Here is an 18753-nt window from a genome sequence, read left to right as displayed (position 1 = left end):
TGTATAAATCTGAATAAAATTTGCTGAATGCCTCAGCTATCTCTGGGGTGGAATGTATTTTAGCGCTGGGAGAGGAGGTCAATGCAGAGACAAATGATTTACTATTTTGGGCTTTCAATGCTCTAGCCAACATACGGCTGCACTTGTTGCCATATTCATAGTAAGAGCAGCAGACCCTTAGAAACACATGTTTGACTTCCTAAAGGGAGTGCTCCCTAATTAATTCCTGCACTTTCGTAAGTTCCATTTCCAGTGCGGGGTCTTGAATAAATTTATGCGCTCGTTCTAGCGTGTGTAGTTTATCTAGCAGATCGGCTCGTGTTTTCATTCTGCGTTGCTTGGACGCATGCCGTGTTTAATGAGGATCCCTCGGAGAACACACTTGTGTGCGGCCCACAGGGAAAGGGGGTTGTCTATGGATCCTGAGTTTGTGGCAAAGTAATCGATAAGTTTGCGCTGTATGTCCACTGTGATTTCTGGGTCTTTTAACAGAGATTCATTTAGATGCCATATTAGTGTGCTAGATTGTTGTTGTCGGGGAGTGACTTCCAATATAATTGGTGCATGATCTGAGATTGCAATATGGCCTATTTCAGCTTTGGAGAACTCAGACAGGGTTGGCCCCTCCACGATCTCACACATGTGTGGGGAGCCCTTCTGCTCATACATGTGGGTGACCCTGTCAGGGACTGACTGTGTGTCCTGGGGATGTCAACTAATTGGTGTGAGTGGAGAAGGTCTTTGAGGCGTAGTCTGGATCCTCTAGGGGAGGAAGGCAGTCTCGCTGAGGAGTCTTTGCGGGGGTCCATGGTCAGGTTAAAGTCCCCTCCTAAGATAAGGGTCCCTTCCATGAAGGAATCCAGAGCAGAGAGAAAACATTTGAGAACTGTTACTTGATTGGTATTGGGCAGGTATACGTTCGCCAATGTGAAAGTGTGGCAGTAAATTTTCCCTTTCAGCAGAAGGAATCTGCCCTCCGGATCCTTATGGACGTCTGTCTTCTGCCACGGGAGGGACTTAGCAATCAGAATACTAGTCCCCTTGGATTTGGAAGATGGGGACGGGCTGTGATAGAACGTCGGGAAATTATTGTTGTGTAGTTTAGGGATCTTATCTACTCTAAAGTGAGTCTCTTGGAGAAAGACTACATGCGTTCTTAATCTCCAGAGTTCCTTGAGGCAACTAGTTCGCTTCTCTGGTGAGTTCAGCCCCTTGATATTCCAGGAAATGAACTTCACTGCCATTGCTGATGTGTCGCCGACAGGCCCCCGACGCAACCTCTGGGTAGTAGTTGGAAACAAAACAAAAAGGGCTGAGAGGGGGGAAAGAGAGAGAAAGAGAAAAAAAAAAAAGGGGGGGAGGGGGTTAGCAGCGGCTTAGTTTAGCCGAGAGTAGGGATAGGGGTAAAAGGAGTGAATCAGGGAAAAATAAGGGGGGGCAGGGGGAAACCAAACTAATGCTCACGTGAGCAGTTCTACCGCCACCAGGGCAGAGAAGGCCTACAGTGGGTAGCGGTAAGGCACTTCCGAACGGGGAGCCCCGGTCCGAGGGGACCCCACCAGCCTGATTGCAAAAATAACAAACAAAAAAAAATTAACTAAAGAATAAACAGGGTAACACAACTTGTGTGTAACATTTTTCCCAGCGTAAGAACAGACCAATCTTAATATCCAAGCCGGGGATCCGCTTACCTCGCGGGGATAGGCCGTTAATTAGATGTCTGTTCGTAACGTTCACACTAGAAGCAATAACAATGGCAGTAATAATGTGAGGGGTAGTGTTGCCCTCCCGTGAGGGCCAGAGCGCTCCTTCCGGCAACGCCAACTGTGCTCCGTTGATCTAACAACAACATAACATAACATTTTAAAGGTCATTACAGACTGGACAAATAGCAGGATGGTGCAATTGCGCCTCATTCTTTCTTTCTGAACTCAGACAGGGGTGGCCCCTCCACGATCTCACACATGTGTGGGGAGCCCTTCCGCTCATACATGTAGGTGACCCTGTCAGGGACTGACTGTGTGTCCTGGGGATAATGCCCCTCCCTATGAATGACAAGGGTAGGGGGTGCAATTTGTATCTCTCAGGGGGAGTATCAGCTATTGATTGGGAGTTACATGGTGGAATAGGCCCTGTGAGGCTAGGGGTTGTGAGGAAACCATGTTGAGCCAGTGCTTGCCCCCCACGGGTGAGATTGTGGAGGCCTCCTAAGGAGCATAACCAAGCCAGCCTGTGCACTAAACCCTTGGTGAAATTAGTAGGGACCAAGGAACACTCGAGCTTGATTCAACTCACCACCCTGGAGCGTAAGGCTATAAGCAAACCAACCTTGGCGGCAGCACTGGGTAGTAAAAATAACAATAATAATACGAAAATAAATAAAATTTAGACCGTTTAGCATTGCCCTCAGAAGGCGTCCCTAGCTTGAAAGTCAGTGAGAGCCAAAGGATCCCATGAGGGCAAGGCCAACTACTGCCCAGTATTCCGACAGTGGTGCTCCACCCTTACAGGGTGGCGCATACACTCGGGTGTATTGACTCTGGCTAGGTAATACACCTCTTCGAATATCAAGCCCATCCCAGGGGTAGCCACCCTGAGGTCTCACATATGAAGGGGGGGCCATTCTGCCTCGGTGTGTGGATATTTCTGTCGGGGATCAATTATGCGCCCATGGCGCGGGACCACTCATTATAGCGTACATGTGACAAGGAGGGAATTTGGGAGGGAAAGCAGCCATTAATTCAGGATCCCTTAGCTAGTGTAAACTTTGCACTCCCATGGGTGGTGAGAGGGGTGGGGGGTGGCCACTTTCAGATAAGGGTACCCGCGTCAGCCGTCCCCCACCCGTGAGACCCCAGGAGCCCCCAGGACGATATCAAGGGTAGTGACCACTCTTATCCTCCCCAATGAACTGGCCGGAACCGAGGAGGAGTCCAAATGTAGGGTTCCATACTTAAAAACAAAAAAACAAAATAAATAAGGGGGGGGGGGTTCTGGCAAATTCCTCAGGAGAGTCTCCAAATGCTATTTATGGGGGATTGGATCCTTTTGTTTAGTGTCTATGAAACCCTGTCCAGGGAGACTGCGTGATGATGGTGATCAGTCTTTAGCGACACTCGTCATTTTGTGGTTGTCTGTTCCTGCGGGATTGGCGATTGTCTCGGGCTCATTGAGGTCTGCCTTGAGGCGCACCGCCTAGTGGATCAGATGAGACATCAATAATGAGCCAGTTGGGAACTGGTAAGGGCTCCATCTCTGCAAAGTTGAATAGGTCAGGTAATTCCGAGGGGTGACGCAGTGAATAGGAGCCATTGCCTTTGCGTACTTTCAGGTGAAATGGGTGGCCCCATCTGTAGGCCATTCCTAGCTCCACGATTCTTTCTAGTAAGGGCTTCAGGGCTCTGCGCATTAGCAGGGTCTTTCTGGAAACATCTGGCAGAAGTTGGATGGGAACCCCGTCAAATTTCAGAATTCCTACTCTCCATGCTTGTTGCACAATTTCTTCCTTAAGCTTGTAGGCATGCAGACGGCAAAGTACATCTCTGGGTCTGTCTTGAGAGGTAGGTCTAGGGCCAAGAGTACGGTGCACTCTATCAATGGAAATTTCAGTGTCTGGGGGGCTGTCGAGATAGCTGTTAAAGATGGCGGTAACTTGCGAATGAATTTCCGCCTGCATCACCATCTCTGGGATGCCCCGGAGCCGAATGTTGTGTCTGCGGCTGCGGTTTTCAAGGCTCGTCAAGAAGTAGGTGAAGCTGTACGGCCTGGTCAGACAGGTCAGTGTGGGCAGTTTGAAGATGGTCCACTGTAAGTGCCATTGCCCCTTTATCCTGTTCCAGTGGTGTCACCCTGTCATCTACCTCAGACACTTCCTGCTTCAGCACTTGCAGTTCTCCATAGAGCAGATTCTACCTTATTTGCTAAGGCTTCAAAGTCAGCTCTTGTGGGTAGCTGCTGCAGGAAAGCCCACAGAGTCTGCTCTGTCAAGTGTGTAGAGGGGAGGTTGTGGTGTGGGGTGGCTTTTGGAGTAGTACTCACTGTGACCTGTGCGCTGGGACCATGCAGCGTCTGTTGTAGCCATGGTTTAGGCTCCGTGGGGAAGCCTCCGCTGCCAACGAGTTGCACCTGTCCTCGTGGAATGTCCCATTCCCTGCCTCAGGGGACATAATGAAGGATCGGGGCAGGCATGGAGAGAGGTCGCTAGGAGGGGAGAATGGCGGTATATTGTTGTCCTCCCCATGTTCTCCTCTCTGTGGTGCCGCGGGATCTGGATCAGCATTTATACAGACGGTTGGCGCCATCTTGTTCCCGGCAGGAGTCGAGGCCGTCTGTGTAACTGGCCGCAAATACCGATCCATGGTGGGGATGATTGAAAAAAAAAAACAGTCCGTTGTGTTCCCCGCTGCCACTGGGGCTGGAGGAGCCGTTAATGCGGGGTAGGCACTGATCTGTAATGCTGGTAGGTCACCTCAGACCGGGAACTCAGCTAATTCACCTCCTTATCCGTCCATGCCAAGACTACGCCCAGATACTCTTGTTGAGCGCAGGAACGAGGCCTGCTGTGAAATATTTGATCAAAAAATGTAATTACGCGCCTCTATTAAACAGGGGCAGAAAAATTGGGCCTTAGGCAGTGGCGGTGGTCCCCCGAACCAAAAATATTCTTAGAAGCTATCATCATGAAGATTGTGGAGGAATAGGATAGTTACTCAGCATAGGCAGTCTTCAAGGGATCCCGCAACCATTGAAAAATCAATCGGTTACATCAGCATCAGGTGCTTGGTAGCTGGTGATCCAAGGCTGATTCATTTTTATGAATGTGAGCCGATCACAGAGTGCACCTGTCCACAGACTCTGTTGATCAGTTACAAAGCAAGAACACTGAATGCAGGACAGGCCAGTAGCTCAATTGCATATTGAGCAAGCTCTAGCCAGTGGTCCATCCTCAAGACCCAGTAACCCAGTGAATGTTCTGGTGGAAAGGTCTACAAGTCTGATCTTGCCCCTAGATATTCCTGCACCATGTAATTCAGACGCTGGCGATGGTTGCTGGAACCGATCAGACCTTGACACTGAAGACTGAAGAATTGTCTGAAGGCATCGGTCAGCCGGCCACCTTCTCCACCGCTCTTTCTGTGACTGAACAAAGCCTCAGCAGCACGTTGTCCAGCACCAGGAAATTGTAACATCCCAGGCTCTTGAAACGCATTGCACAAACTTTTCTGCAAGGCCTCCCGAAGATGTTTCATCCTCTGCTCCCTCTGTGAAGGCTGGATAAGTTCTGCAACTTACCCTTGTAACGTGGATCAAGAAGGGTTGCCAGCCAGTAATGATACCACGAATCCTAGGGTTCGCAGGCATTGCAGGATCAGGGAGGCCATGCAGCGTAAGTTTTCAGAGGCATTCGATCCTGAGTCCTCTGGATTACTAAGGATCACATGATCCGCAACCACCTCCTCCCAGCCACGTACAACTCCATGGGTTTCAGGGGACTGAAAACGATCCCTTGAAGACTGCTGCTGATGCTGTGTGTTATCCTCCACCTCCATGCTGATACAATCCTCCTCTTCCTCTTCTTCTTCCTGTGTGATTGGCGGGCCCGCAGGAATACTATCCGCATAAAGGGGGCCTTGAGAGGTAAGGAAGTCCTCCTCTTCCTCCCGCTCTTCTGCCTCAAGTGCCCTGTACATTATTCCACGAAGCGTGTGCTCCAACAGGAAGACAAGAGGGACAGTATCACTGATGCATGCACTGTCACTGCTCACCATCCTCGTGGCCTCCTCAAATGGTGACAGGACAGTGCATGCATCCTTGATCAGTAGCCACTGGCGTGGCGAAAGAAAGCCAAGCTCCCTTGACCCTGTCCTGGTGCCATACTCACACAGGTACTCATTGATGACCCTCTGCTGCATGTGCAGCTGATGCAGCTTTGCCAACGTTGAGTTGCACCTGGTGGGCATGTCACAAATGAGTCGGTTCTTGGGCAGGTTGCATTCCCTTTGAAGGTCAGAAAGCCGAGCACAGGCAATAGATGACCAGCAGCAATGACCACAGATTTTCCTGGCCTGCCTCAGGAGATCCTGTAAGCCCAGGTACCTGCCCAAGAACCGCTGCACCACCAAATTCAGGACGTGAGCCAAACAGGGAACATGGGTCAAGTGTCCCTGTCAGAGGGCAGAGAGGAGGTTGGTGCCATTGTCGCATACAACCATTCCTGGCTGAAGCTGGCGTGGCGTCAACCACCTCTGAGCCTGCCCCTGCACAGCTGACAGAATGAGCTGTGGCAGAATCACCACTAGCATTTTGGAGACATGGTGGCGGAACAAGCTCCAACAATACTGAACCCTTTCTTGCATCCTTCCCAGCTGCCAGCAGAGTTACCCGGTGTGCCGTGAAAGAAAGGTAACGTCCCTGTCCATGCCTGCTGGACCATAAGTCAGCAGTAATATTCACCTTACTGCTGACCGCCCTGTCTAACGAGGCCAAGACATTGCCTTCCACATGCTGGTAGAGCCAGAATGGCCTTCCGTGAAAAGAAATAGCGTTTGGGAACCTGCCACTGAGGTACCGCACATTCCACAAATTCACGAAAGGGGGTAGAGTCTACCAGCTGAAAAGGCAGCAGTTGCAGTGCTAGCAATTTGGCCAAGCTAGCATTCAGACACTAAACATGTGGATGGCTGGGACCGAAATTCTTTCGATGGTTTAGCAACTGGGGTAGGGAAATTTGCCTGCTAAAATCAGATGTTGGTGTACCGCTAGCAGATTAGCCGCAAGTACTTGGGACACCTATTTCTATACCTCTCAGTGCAGGTTTCTGAGAGGACTGGAGGTATAGTGGGGTTGGAGATCCCAGCTGATGAGGACCAAGGAGAGGTCCGCCTTGTTCTTTGATGTGGGTCTTTTAAGTGCTGTTGCCAACGGACTGCATGGGAGGTCGTCATATGTCTGGTCAAGCATGTGGTACCCAAGCGGCTGCTGTTTTGGCCACGCTTGATACGCTTCAGACATATGTTGCAAACAGCAACAGTGCGATCTGCTGCACAAGTGTCAAAAAAGGCCCACACCAAAGAACTTATAATATAATAAAATATGCGGGGAGTCAGCAGCGCCCTGCACCTGCTTAGCTTTGCGGTGTGATGCAATAGGGTAGCTGCCCCCTGGAGGGCATCCTGCCTCGTTGGAGATGTGCCTCCTCTTTTCTATCAGGCACCCAAGTAGAGTCAGTGACCTCATCATCTCCTCCCTCCTCATCACTGGAGCAAACTTGGCAGTATGCTGCAGCTGGGGGAACATGACTGCCAGTTTCTTGTCCTTCTTGGGCACCCCCTCTCTCTAGGCTCACGTTACTCCCTTCCTCAACCTGGGTACCATCATTGGAGCCTTGCTCCTCCTGCAGCATGTACCCGACACTGTGGTTGAATAGTTTGGGGGACTCCTTCGTTCATGATGGTGGGGCTAGGGAAGGAGTGACTGTTGACATGGAGCCGATGGAATAGGCCGCTTTGGCAGCTGCATTGGCAGGCAAACTACTCTGAACCTGGGTGACAGAGGATGAGGAGGGCTTTGTTATCCATTCCACCAACTCTTCTGCATGTTGTGGCTCAATAACACGGCCAGCTGCAGAAAAAAAGGACAAGTGTGCCCCATGGCCACATGCTGAGGATGCACCGTGTCCACGATCAGCACTGTAGACACAGAGCCTACGTGCCCTCTTTTAGTGGCCTGTGAGCGTCTGCCTCTCCTTGGTGGCAGACATCGGACATGCTGTAAATTTTGTTTAGCAAAACCACACTACACTGTATTGTGTACACCACGAGAAAAGTAGTAGCAACTGCACTAGGGGTGCACGGTACTGTGTATGCCACCAGAAGTGTAATAACAACTATGGTGCACTGTATTGTGTACTGTGTACACCACCAGAAAAGTAGTAGCAACTGCACTAGGGGTGCACAGTATTGTGTACACCACCAGAAGTGTAATAACAACTATGGGTGCACTGTATTGTGTACTGTGTACACCACCAGAAAAGTAGTAGCAACTTTTTAAACTTAAACTCTTTGGTTGCTTTCACAGTACGGTTCGGGTCATTGTCCATCTGCACTGTGAAGCGCCGTCCAATGAGTTCTGAAGAATTTTGCTGAATATGAGCAGATAATATTGCCCAAAACACTTCATAATTCATCCTGCTGCTTTTGTCAGCAGTCACATCATCAATACAAGAGAACCAGTTCCATTGGCAGCCATACATGCCCACGCCATGACACTACCATCACCATGCTTCACTGATGAGGTGGTATGCATTGGATCATGAGCAGTTCCTTTCCTTCTCCATACTCTTCTCTTCCCATCACTCTGGTACAAGTTGATCTTGTTCTCATCTGTCCATAGGATGTTGTTCCAGAACTGTGAAGGCTTTTTTTTAGATGTTGTTTGGCAAACTCTAATCTGGCCTTCCTGTTTTTGAGGCTCACCAATGGTTTACATCTTGTGGTGAACCCTCTGTATTCACTCTGGTGAAGTCTTCTCTTGATTGTTGACTTTGACACACATACACCTACCTCCTGGAGAGTGTTCTTGATCTGGCCAACTGTTGTGAAGGGTGTTTTCTTCACCAGGGAAAGAATTCTTCGGTCATCCACCACAGTTGTTTTCCGTGGTCTTCCGGGTCTTTTGGTGTTGCTGAGCTGACCGGTACATTCTTTCTTTTTAAGGATGTTCCAAACAGTTGATTTGGCCACACCTAATGTTTTTGCTATCTCTCTGATGGGTTTGTTTTGTTTTTCCAGCCTAATGATAGCTTGCTTCACTGATAGTGACAGTTCTTTGGATCTCATATTGAGAGTTGACAGCAACAGATTCCAAATGCAAATAGCACACTTGAAATGAACTCTGGACCTTTTATCTGCTCCTTGTAAATGGGATAATGAGGAAATAACACACACCTGGCCATAGAACAGCTGAGCAGCCAATTGTCCCATTACTTTTGGTCCCTTAAAAAGTGGGAGGCACATATACAAACTGTTGTAATTCCTACATCGTTCACCTGATTTGGATGTAAATACTCTCAAATTAAAAGTGAAAGTCTGCAGTTAAAGCACATCTTGTTCGTTTCATTTCAAATCCATTGTGGTGGTGTATAGAGCCAAAAAGATTAGAAGTGTGTTGATGTCCCAATATTTATGGACCTGACTGTATATATATTTAAAACACTGCAGCTAACTGAAAAACCTGCCTGCCTGAAGTATATTAGAAAAAGTACACCAGCAATGGCCTGCAGTCAGTTATAGACTTGGCTACACTGGATGCAGTGTATATATTATATATACACGGTATCTCACAAAAGTGAGTACACCCCTCGTATTTTTGTAAATATTTTATTCTATCTTTTCATGTGACAACACTGAAGAAATGACACTTTGGCCAGTCCATCGCCTTTACCCTCAGCTTCTTTAGAAAGGCAGTGGTCGTCTTGGAGGTGTGTTTGGGGTTGTTATCATGTTGGCATACTGCCCTGCGGTCCAGTCTCTGAAGGGAGGGGATCATGCGCTGCTTCAGTATGTCACAGTGCATGTTGGTATTCATGGTTTCCTCAGTGAACTGTAGCTCCCCAGTCCCGGCAGCACTCATGCAGCCCCAGATCATGACACTCCCACCACCATGCTTGACTGTAGGCAAGATACACTTGTCTTTGTACTCCTCACCTGGTTGCCGCCACACACGCTTGACACCATCTGAACCAAATAAGTTTATCTTGGCCACAGGACATGGTTCCAGTAATCCAGTCTTCGGCAAACTGTTTGCTGGCTTCCTTGTGCATCATCTTTAGAAGAGGCTTCCTTCTGGGGCGACAGCCATGCAGACCAATTTGATGCAGGGTGCAGCGTATGGTCTGAGCACTGACAGGCTGACCCCCCCCACCCCTTCAACCTCTGCATCAATGCTGGCAGCACTCATACGTCTATTTCCCAAAGACAACCTCTGGATATAACGCTGAGCACGTACACTCAACTTCTTTGGTTGACCATGGCGAGGCCTGTTCTGAGTGAAACCTGTCCTGTTAAACCGCTGTATGGTCTTGGCCACCATGCTGCAGCTCAGTTTCAGGGTCCTGGCAATCTTCTTATAGCCTAGGCCATCTTTATGTAGAGCAGCAATTCTTTTTGTCAGATCCTCAGAGTTCTTTGCCATGAGGTGCCATGTTGAACTTCCAGTGACCAGTATGAGAGAGTGAGAGCGATAACACCAAATCTAACACACCTGCTCCCCATTCACACCTGAGACCTTGTAACACTAACGGGTCACATGACACTGGGGAGGGAAAATGGCTAATTGGGCCCAATTTGGACATTTTCACGTAGGGGTGTATGCACTTTTGTTGCCAGCGGTTTAGACATTAATGTATGGATGTTGAGCTATTTTCAGGGGACAGCAAATTTACACTGTTATACAAGCTGTACACTCACTACTTTACATTGTAGCAAAGTGCCATTTCTTCAGTATTGTCACATGAAAAGAGACAATAAAATATTTACAAAAATGTGAGGGGTGTACACACTTTTGTGAGATACTGTATATGTAAACACACACGAGACTGAAACACTATATATATATATATATTTATTTAATAAATACACTGCAGCTAACTGAATAACCTGCCTGCCTGAAGTATATTAGATAAAGTACACCAGGAATGGCCTGCAGTCAGATATAGCTACACTGGATGCAGAGTGTGTGTATATATATATATATATACACACACACACATATATATATATATATATATATACATACATACATACAAGACTGACTGAGTGAGTGTGAGTGTGAGTGTGAGTGTGAGTGTGTGTGAGAGTGTGTGTGTGTGTGTGTGTGTATATATATTTATTAAATACACTGCAGCTAACTGAATAACCTGCCTGCCCAATCTAATTGACACTCTCTCTCCATCCACGGCAACAACACACTACACAGGGACAACGTGCAGGTAGCCTTATATAGTGTGGGGCGTGGACTTAGTCCCCCTAAGCCATAATTGGCCAAAGGCACCCTGCCTTTGGCCAATTATGGCTCTCTTAGCTGAAGGTGCTGGGATTGGCCAAAGCATGCAGGTCATGGTGCATGCTTTGGCCAATCATCATACAGCAATGCACTGCAAACATTATGGGGCATTACGCAGCGCTCGAATTTGCTGCGAACGTCCCATAATTCTCGTTTTTCGACAAACGGGCGAACACCCGATGTTCGACCCGAACATAAAGCTCGTCCCTACAAGGCAGATCCCCGTTCTGACAGGGAAGTACACAGAGATCTTCTGTTCCTTGTAAGCAGGAACATGGATCACTGTGCTCTTCCTGTCAGTCCCTCCCCCACACAGAAAACACTCCCAGGGAACACACTTAACCCTTTGATCACCCCTGTCATTTATACAGTAACAGAACATTTTTTTTTTTTAGTGCTGATCACTGTATTGGTGTCACTGGTCCCCAAAAAGTGTCACCTAGTGTCAGATTTGTCCACCACAATGTCGCATTCCTGAAAAAAAAAAAAGAAATAAATAAATCGCTGATTGCCACCTATACTAGTAAAAATAATTTAAAAAAATTAAAAGTCCAATCTATCCCATAGCTTGTAAAACTTTTGCGCAAACCAATTGGGCGGCACAGTGGTGTAGTGGGTAGCACTTTTGCTTAGCAGTGAAAAGGGTTGCTGGTTCGAATCCCAACCACGAAACTACCTGCCTGGAGTTTGCATGTTCTCCCTGTGCCTGCGTGGGTTTCCTCCGGGTACTCCGGTTTCCTCCCACACTCCAAAGACATGCTGGTAGGTTCATTGACTTCTGTCCAAAAAAGAAAAAAATTGGCCCTAGTATAGTAACGTGTGTTTGGGACCTTGGATTGGGGGCTCCTTGAGGATAGGGTGCAATGATGTGTGGATCGCTGCGTAAATTGATGGCGCTATATGGGTACCTTGAATAAGTAGGCATAATTGTAGGCACGCGACCACACTCACTCAGGTTGAACTGGATGGACTGGTGTCTTTATTCAACCTTACTAACAATCAATATACGCTTGTTTTTTTTTTTTACCAAAAATATGTAGGAGAATACATATTGGCCTAAATTGATGAAGAAGTTTGATTTTTCACTTTTTTTTTTTTTTTGATATGCATTATAGCAGAAAGTAAAAAATATTTTTTTCTTTTCAAAATTGGTAGATTTTTTTTTGTTTATAGCGCAAAAAAAAAAAAAAAAAAAAAGAAGGAGGGGAGTACCACCAAAAGAAAGGTTGATTTGTGGGGGGGGGGGGGGGGGTGGGAGGGGAGAGGACATTGATTTTATTTGGGTACACCGTCGCACGACCACGCAATTGTCAGTTAAAGTAACGCAGTGCTGAATCGTAAAAAATGGCCTGGTCATTAAGTGTGGGGGGGGAGTTGTCATTAAGGGGGTAAAACCTCTGGGGCAGAAGTAGATGTACAGGTCATACACGGAGGAAGTGAAGGGGTTAATGTACTAGTTACATACAAAAGCAGGATGTGCAAGGGTAAAAAAAAAAACAAAAAAACGAACGATCAGTGTGTCACTACAACAGAATGAATAAATCATTAGCTGCAGATTCATTCACTCTGTTGGAAAGGGGAAGAGGAGGGATCAACACTGCAAAACAGTACCATGTGATCACTGTGATGACCAATCATATGGTACCCAGCCCCTAGGATTGGCTCAGTGCATTGTCTGTGTATCGAGCCATCTAATGACAGCTTGGTACACAGCTATTACCAGGTTCAAAGCAGCTATTTATCCAGGGCCGTTAATGAATAGCACTGGGTAAAGGGCCACTGATCTGTAATTTAACCACTTGCTTACTGGGGCACTTAAACCCCCCTCCTGTCCAGACCAATTTTCAGCGCTGATGCAATTTGAATGACAATTGCGCGGTCATACAACACTGTACCCAAATGAAATTTTTATCGTTTTTTTACCACAAATAGAGCTTTCTTTTGGTGGTATTTGATCACATCTGCGGTTTTTATTTTTTGTTAAAAAAAAATGTAAAAAGACCGAATTTTTAAAGAAAATGTTTTATATTTTGTAAAATTTTGCAAACAGATAATTTTTCTCCTTCATTGATGTATGCTGATGAGGAGGCACTAATGGGCACTGATGGGTGGGAGTGATGGGCACTGGTTGATTACACTGATTGGCACCACTGGTGGGCATTGATAGGTGGCACTCATGGGCATTGATATGTGGCACTGGTGGGCACTGGCAGGTGGCAATGGTAGGTGGCACTGGCAGGGGGTACTGGTGGGCACAGATGAGGCAGAATTGCCTCTTCCTCTTCGGGACCGATGTCCCTTGCACATAAGCCGGTGATTGGCTTTTTTTTTTCCCTCATGCTGTCAGCGTGAGGAAAAAAAAAAAAAAACGATTACCGAGCTTTTGTTTACATCATGTGATCAGCTGTCATTGGCTGACAGCTGATCACGTGGTAAGGGGCCAGGATCGGCCCCTTACTCGGATCTGTGATCACAGCACGTGCCGCGCGCGCCCTGGCGGGAGTGTGCATAGGGAAGGACATCATATGACGGCCTCCCGGAAATTCAGGTCCGCGCTGTGGCCGTCATTCGGCTATAGCGTGGACGCCAAGTGGTTAAAGACATACCCCTGATGAAAAGGGGTTTAAAGCTAGAGGAGAAGTTTGACAGCCAGGCATTTTCAGAAGGAGGTGAACAAAGATGGCCTACATATTTTCTCTGATGATCATTTCTCTTTTCCAATATAACTCTTAAATTCTGTTGGAATTTACACACCGAGCACCAAAAACATGACAAACATATATTTTGAGATTTTAACTATTATTTATTAAAAAAATTCTTGATATATTCTGCAGCATTCCTTGCTGACGCACATGATGTTTCACAGTTCAGTGACATGTTATTCACACATATTTAACATATCCGAAGAGAACCTTTATAGTCCACAGACAGCAGTACATGGTACCTCTCACGCATGGGTGAAGTATTAACAAGTCACATCTTACAGGAAAAAATTGTTTCCACTGAAAGAACCTAAATTACTGGTGTATTTTTGTAACAGATTGGATTTTATATTAAAAAAAAAAAAAATAAAGGCTGGCCAATTTTGGCTCAACATTCGCTGAGATTTAATCGTATTGAAGAACATCAACTGAATAGTCATTAAAAAGAGACTTTGTGGAATCTTCCCATCTACAGCGAGCCATAGAAAAGAGCCACCCTACGTGATTCTTGTGTAACATCTTCCTAAATTTGTAGAACTGGGTGACAAGGAAGGAAAAAGTGAACCTGTATCTGAAAACATCTAAACTGCCGACTACATTCAAAGGCTTCAAATTCCCTCACTACCTAGTAAATCCCCCTCCCCAAATAGTCACACAGCCATTGAAGTTGAAACCTCTAGACCCTTTAGGCAGCAAAGCAGGAAGATCAGATTTACAGCCAGGAAACCAGCACTTCTAAAGGACATCGGCAATTGTATCGTAAGTGTTTAACAACCACAGGTTCACTTTGTGATAAAGTCAAACCATAGATGAGCAGATCTGGATGTGGACCTTGGCAAATGACAAATGGAGATGGCGACAGACACAGACCTACTTTCCACGCTTTCAGTATAATGCCCCGTACACACGATAGGATTTTCCGACGGAAAATGTTTGATAGGAGCTTGTTGTTGGAAATTCCGACCGTGAGTAGGCTCCATCGGACATTTTCGGAATTTCCGTCACACAAAATTTGAGAACTGGTTCTCAAATTTTGCGACAACAAAATTTGTCGGAAATTCCGATTGTGTGTACACAATTCCGACGCACAAAGTTCCACGCATGCTCGGAATCGAGCAGAAGAGAAGCACTGGCTATTGAAATTCATTTTTCTCGGCTCGTCGTACGTGTTGTACGTCACCGCGTTCTTGACGTTCGGAATTACCGACCAACTTTGTGTGACCATGTGTATGCAAGACACGTTTGAGCCAACATCCGTCGGAAAAAAAACATGGATTTTGTTGTTGGAAAATCCTATCGTGTGTACAGGGCATTACAGTGGACAGCAGGCAGTTGAAAAATAAAAAAATTAAAATCAGCAAGGGCATTTACATGAGTTAATTTTCAGCAGAGGTAAAAAATAATCTTGCTGATAACCTACCCTTGCATGTGCACCTTTGGCATACTTACAGTATAGTCCTACACACTGCACAGCTCTCAAGGGCTGGAGTTGGACACACTATAGTACTGGAAAGTGCATAGCCCTCAAGAAATGGTGTGGAACAGCCCTTACATAGTATAGTCCTGGACACTATATGTCATGACTACAGTCCTCAAGGGCTGGAGTTAAACTACCCGAAGACAGTATAGTCCGGGACATTACATAGTCTTCAAGAAATGGAGTTGGGACAGCTCTAACTAACATCGTGGACCATCAGTGGTGCATGGACCATTGCTTGGCAACTGCTGGTCTAGAACAACCTTTCTCAAACTTTTCAACATAGAGGAACCCTTGAAATAACTTTCCGGTCTCAGGGAACCCCTGCTAAAAAATTACTATATCTACAACTCATGATGTGTGATAGTCAGTGGAGAGAATGCTCCCTAGACTTGTGGACATTGGGAAGAATTTCTGCCTTACAGATAGCTAAAAAGATAAATGGTGTAAGTGGGAACCGGAGAGACAGAAATTGTTCATTACACCCCTAGCAACCTATGGAAGAAGCCTAGCTTTGAAACCCTGTTCTAAAACATTACATAGCCTTCAAGAAATGGAATTGAACAGCCTTAATACAGTATAGTCCTGAAAAATACACAGCATTTAAGGACTGGAGTTGGACAGCCCTGATACAGTAGAGGTCTGGACAGTGCTAATACAATATAGTCCTGGACACTACACAGCTGCACTACACAATGGCTGGAGTTGGACAGTCCCCAACACAGTACAATCCTTAACAGTATAAAGTCCTAACTTCCGTCATTATTCACCCCACCCACGGGGCTTAGTCATGACTAAGCCCCGTGAGTGGGGCAAAACATGTCAGGGGGCCTGGCCTGGATGGAGTTAGGCTGAGGTTATCATCACCTATTACACATTGGGCGTGTATGGTGTGCAATGGCTGAGACGTTTCTCTCCTTGTTCTGCCTAAGGCTTCATGTACACTTGACCTACATTACCACAGCCTTGTCTCATTTTGCTTTTTCCTCATGGCTGGCAGTCAAAAGGTTCCTATCCTGAGCGAGATTCTTCCGCGTTCAGGAGAGGAAGGTTGAACCTCACCTAACCGCAGCAGCTCCTAAATTCTGCAAAAAGTCTATGTGTACATTGACACAGAGGCTTTTATGGAGTGGAGTTTAGAAGCCTAGGCAAAACAAAACAATAATAACTCCTAAACTCAAGTTTAGGAGCTGCTAGTATAAATGAAGCCTAAGAGTACAGTGCTGGACACCACACAGCCCTCGATGGGATGCAGTTGGGCACCCCTAACGCTGTACAAATATGAATGGTTTACCAAAGAAAACCAGATTTTGAACATACTGTACTATGCAAGTCAACCATGAAATTGTTGTACTGAAAATAATTCAGAGTATGGCCTCTTAGATGCTTTATGTTTTTTCCCTGACATTCATCTTCTGCTCCTGGCTGCCCCACTAGCTAAATCCCTATTGCCTGCCCTTATCCTCCTATTCTGAACCCCTAGGAGTTTCTGCTACATGCAGTGGAGAATGGGATGAGCTTGCATGCACAGAACATGATTATGTGAGACTGCAGTGTCCTACTTAATAGTCCTAAGAAAAGCCTGATAAATGGTAAATCCAAGAGATGATATAAAATAGTAAAAGTCACTGAATTCTAAACACAAATGACCATTCCTGAGCCTGTGCAGGCAGAGTATTCTTATTGTGGGCTTCTTCTAGTCTCGGCGACAGAGGGCCTTCTAACAACTTATACAAACATTCGCTCAGATCTTGCAGAAATCAATTGTACCTAATGACCAGTTCAATCAATGAAAAAGGAACAATCCGCTCTGAAGGAAAATTCAAAAATCAACCCAATGATCCAAGATCATTTATGACCAATCATTTATAGTTATATGACCAACCTTAAATTGTTAGATGTGTGCTGGCTGGCGTCAGGTTACCACGGACCCTGACTCTCAAGCTGAAAAGGCAGACTCTAGGTATGTAAAGCTAAAAAAGGTGGGCTGGAGACATTTTACAGCACAATAATTTAAAGCTGAACTTCAGGTACATATATGAATGCAGCTATATGTTCAATAAAGGATTGGCTCACCTCTTTCAGAAAAAATGAAAAAAGGTGAAGACCTACGCCTTCCCCCCACTTCCCGTTTCCGCTGTACTTACCTCTGTGGGTTAGCCATCAGTGCCCACAAAGCCGGTGTAGTGGTACAGGGATCTGGAATCCCTGCTCTTTTCCCCCCTTCTTTCTGTAGGATTTCTGGGATGGATCAGAGCAATTCCAATTAGTCAGCACTGGCATGTGCCCACTTTGACCAATCAGAATTGCTTTGATCCATCCATTCCAGAATCCCTACAGAGAAAAAGGGGAAGGAGAGTGCAGATTTGAAATCCCTGGACCACTACACTGGCTACTTGAGCACTGACAGCTCATTACCCACTGAAGTACAGCGGGAGGGGGCAATAATTAAGTGGATTGGTGGAGGGTGTTGGTCCACCTTTTCATTTCTTCTGCAAAGATAAACTTACACTTTAACACATCCATTTTTTTTAAGCCAATTACGTGTCTGAATTTGATTTGGTATCAGCGCCTTGCACTCCCCTGTACAGCAGCATTCAGACTGGAAAAGAGAGGAGCAATGCTAGAAACCAAATCAGGTGTGCTATATTCAAAAGAGAGGGCAAAAAGGAACTTGACAGGAGGAGAGAGATTAACTTATAGATCTGCTGCTGCTCCTTTACTGTCCAATCAGCAGGCTTGGGGTTAAGAGATGATACCACTGGTTTCCATCTGTAACAGAAAACGTGGTGTCATTCTTCTAGGTGGACTGTCCAGCAGGGATATTTAAATCTCAGGACTGAATAAAAAGAAATGCAAATCATTTGACAGAAGAAACACCTCCCCTATATGTATTTCATCTGTGCATTTAGATGTTTGCCCGTAGTTTTGTAGAAGTCCAAAAGCAACAAGCTGCCTTTAAAGACGATCTCGCCAGTGAATGTGTAAAACAATTGCAGTTTGTTAATGTCAGCAATAGCTCCTTCCTACGCGCCCGCTCGTATTTTAGCACTAAGGATCCTTTAAAAAAAAAAAAAGAAAAAAACTTGGCAGGCTGCTTTGTACTATTGTCATCAGTAGCAGTTATGAAAAGGCCACCTCGCCAATAAAAATATACGGCTGAAATTAACTGGCTCCACCTCTTGTTCATCCCATCACAGGCGTCATAAAAAAATACGAGCGCATTTATTAATATTCGGCCAGCTCTCGTTTGCTCTAAATCTTCCTTGTCCTTGGTCGTTTTCCATTGCTGGCACCGGCAGGCAGACTGGTCCCCGGCAGCGTTGTGCCAGTCCTGGGTATTAATGAGAAACAGGGGCTTGGATAGGGGAGGGGAGGGGGTTCGTTGGCACCAGATGGAAAGCTCTACACAGCTGCTCGTCTCCTCTTTCATGTGTGGTGGGAGAAGTCTGTGGAGGGCCTGATGCTCCAACTTTGAAGCCGCCGTTATGCAAATGGCGCAAATTCACAGCC

This window comes from Aquarana catesbeiana, linkage group LG12 (genome assembly GCF_042186555.1).
Source record: "Aquarana catesbeiana isolate 2022-GZ linkage group LG12, ASM4218655v1, whole genome shotgun sequence".
Lineage (NCBI taxonomy): Eukaryota > Metazoa > Chordata > Amphibia > Anura > Ranidae > Aquarana > Aquarana catesbeiana.
Note: the sequence above shows the minus strand (reverse complement) of the source record.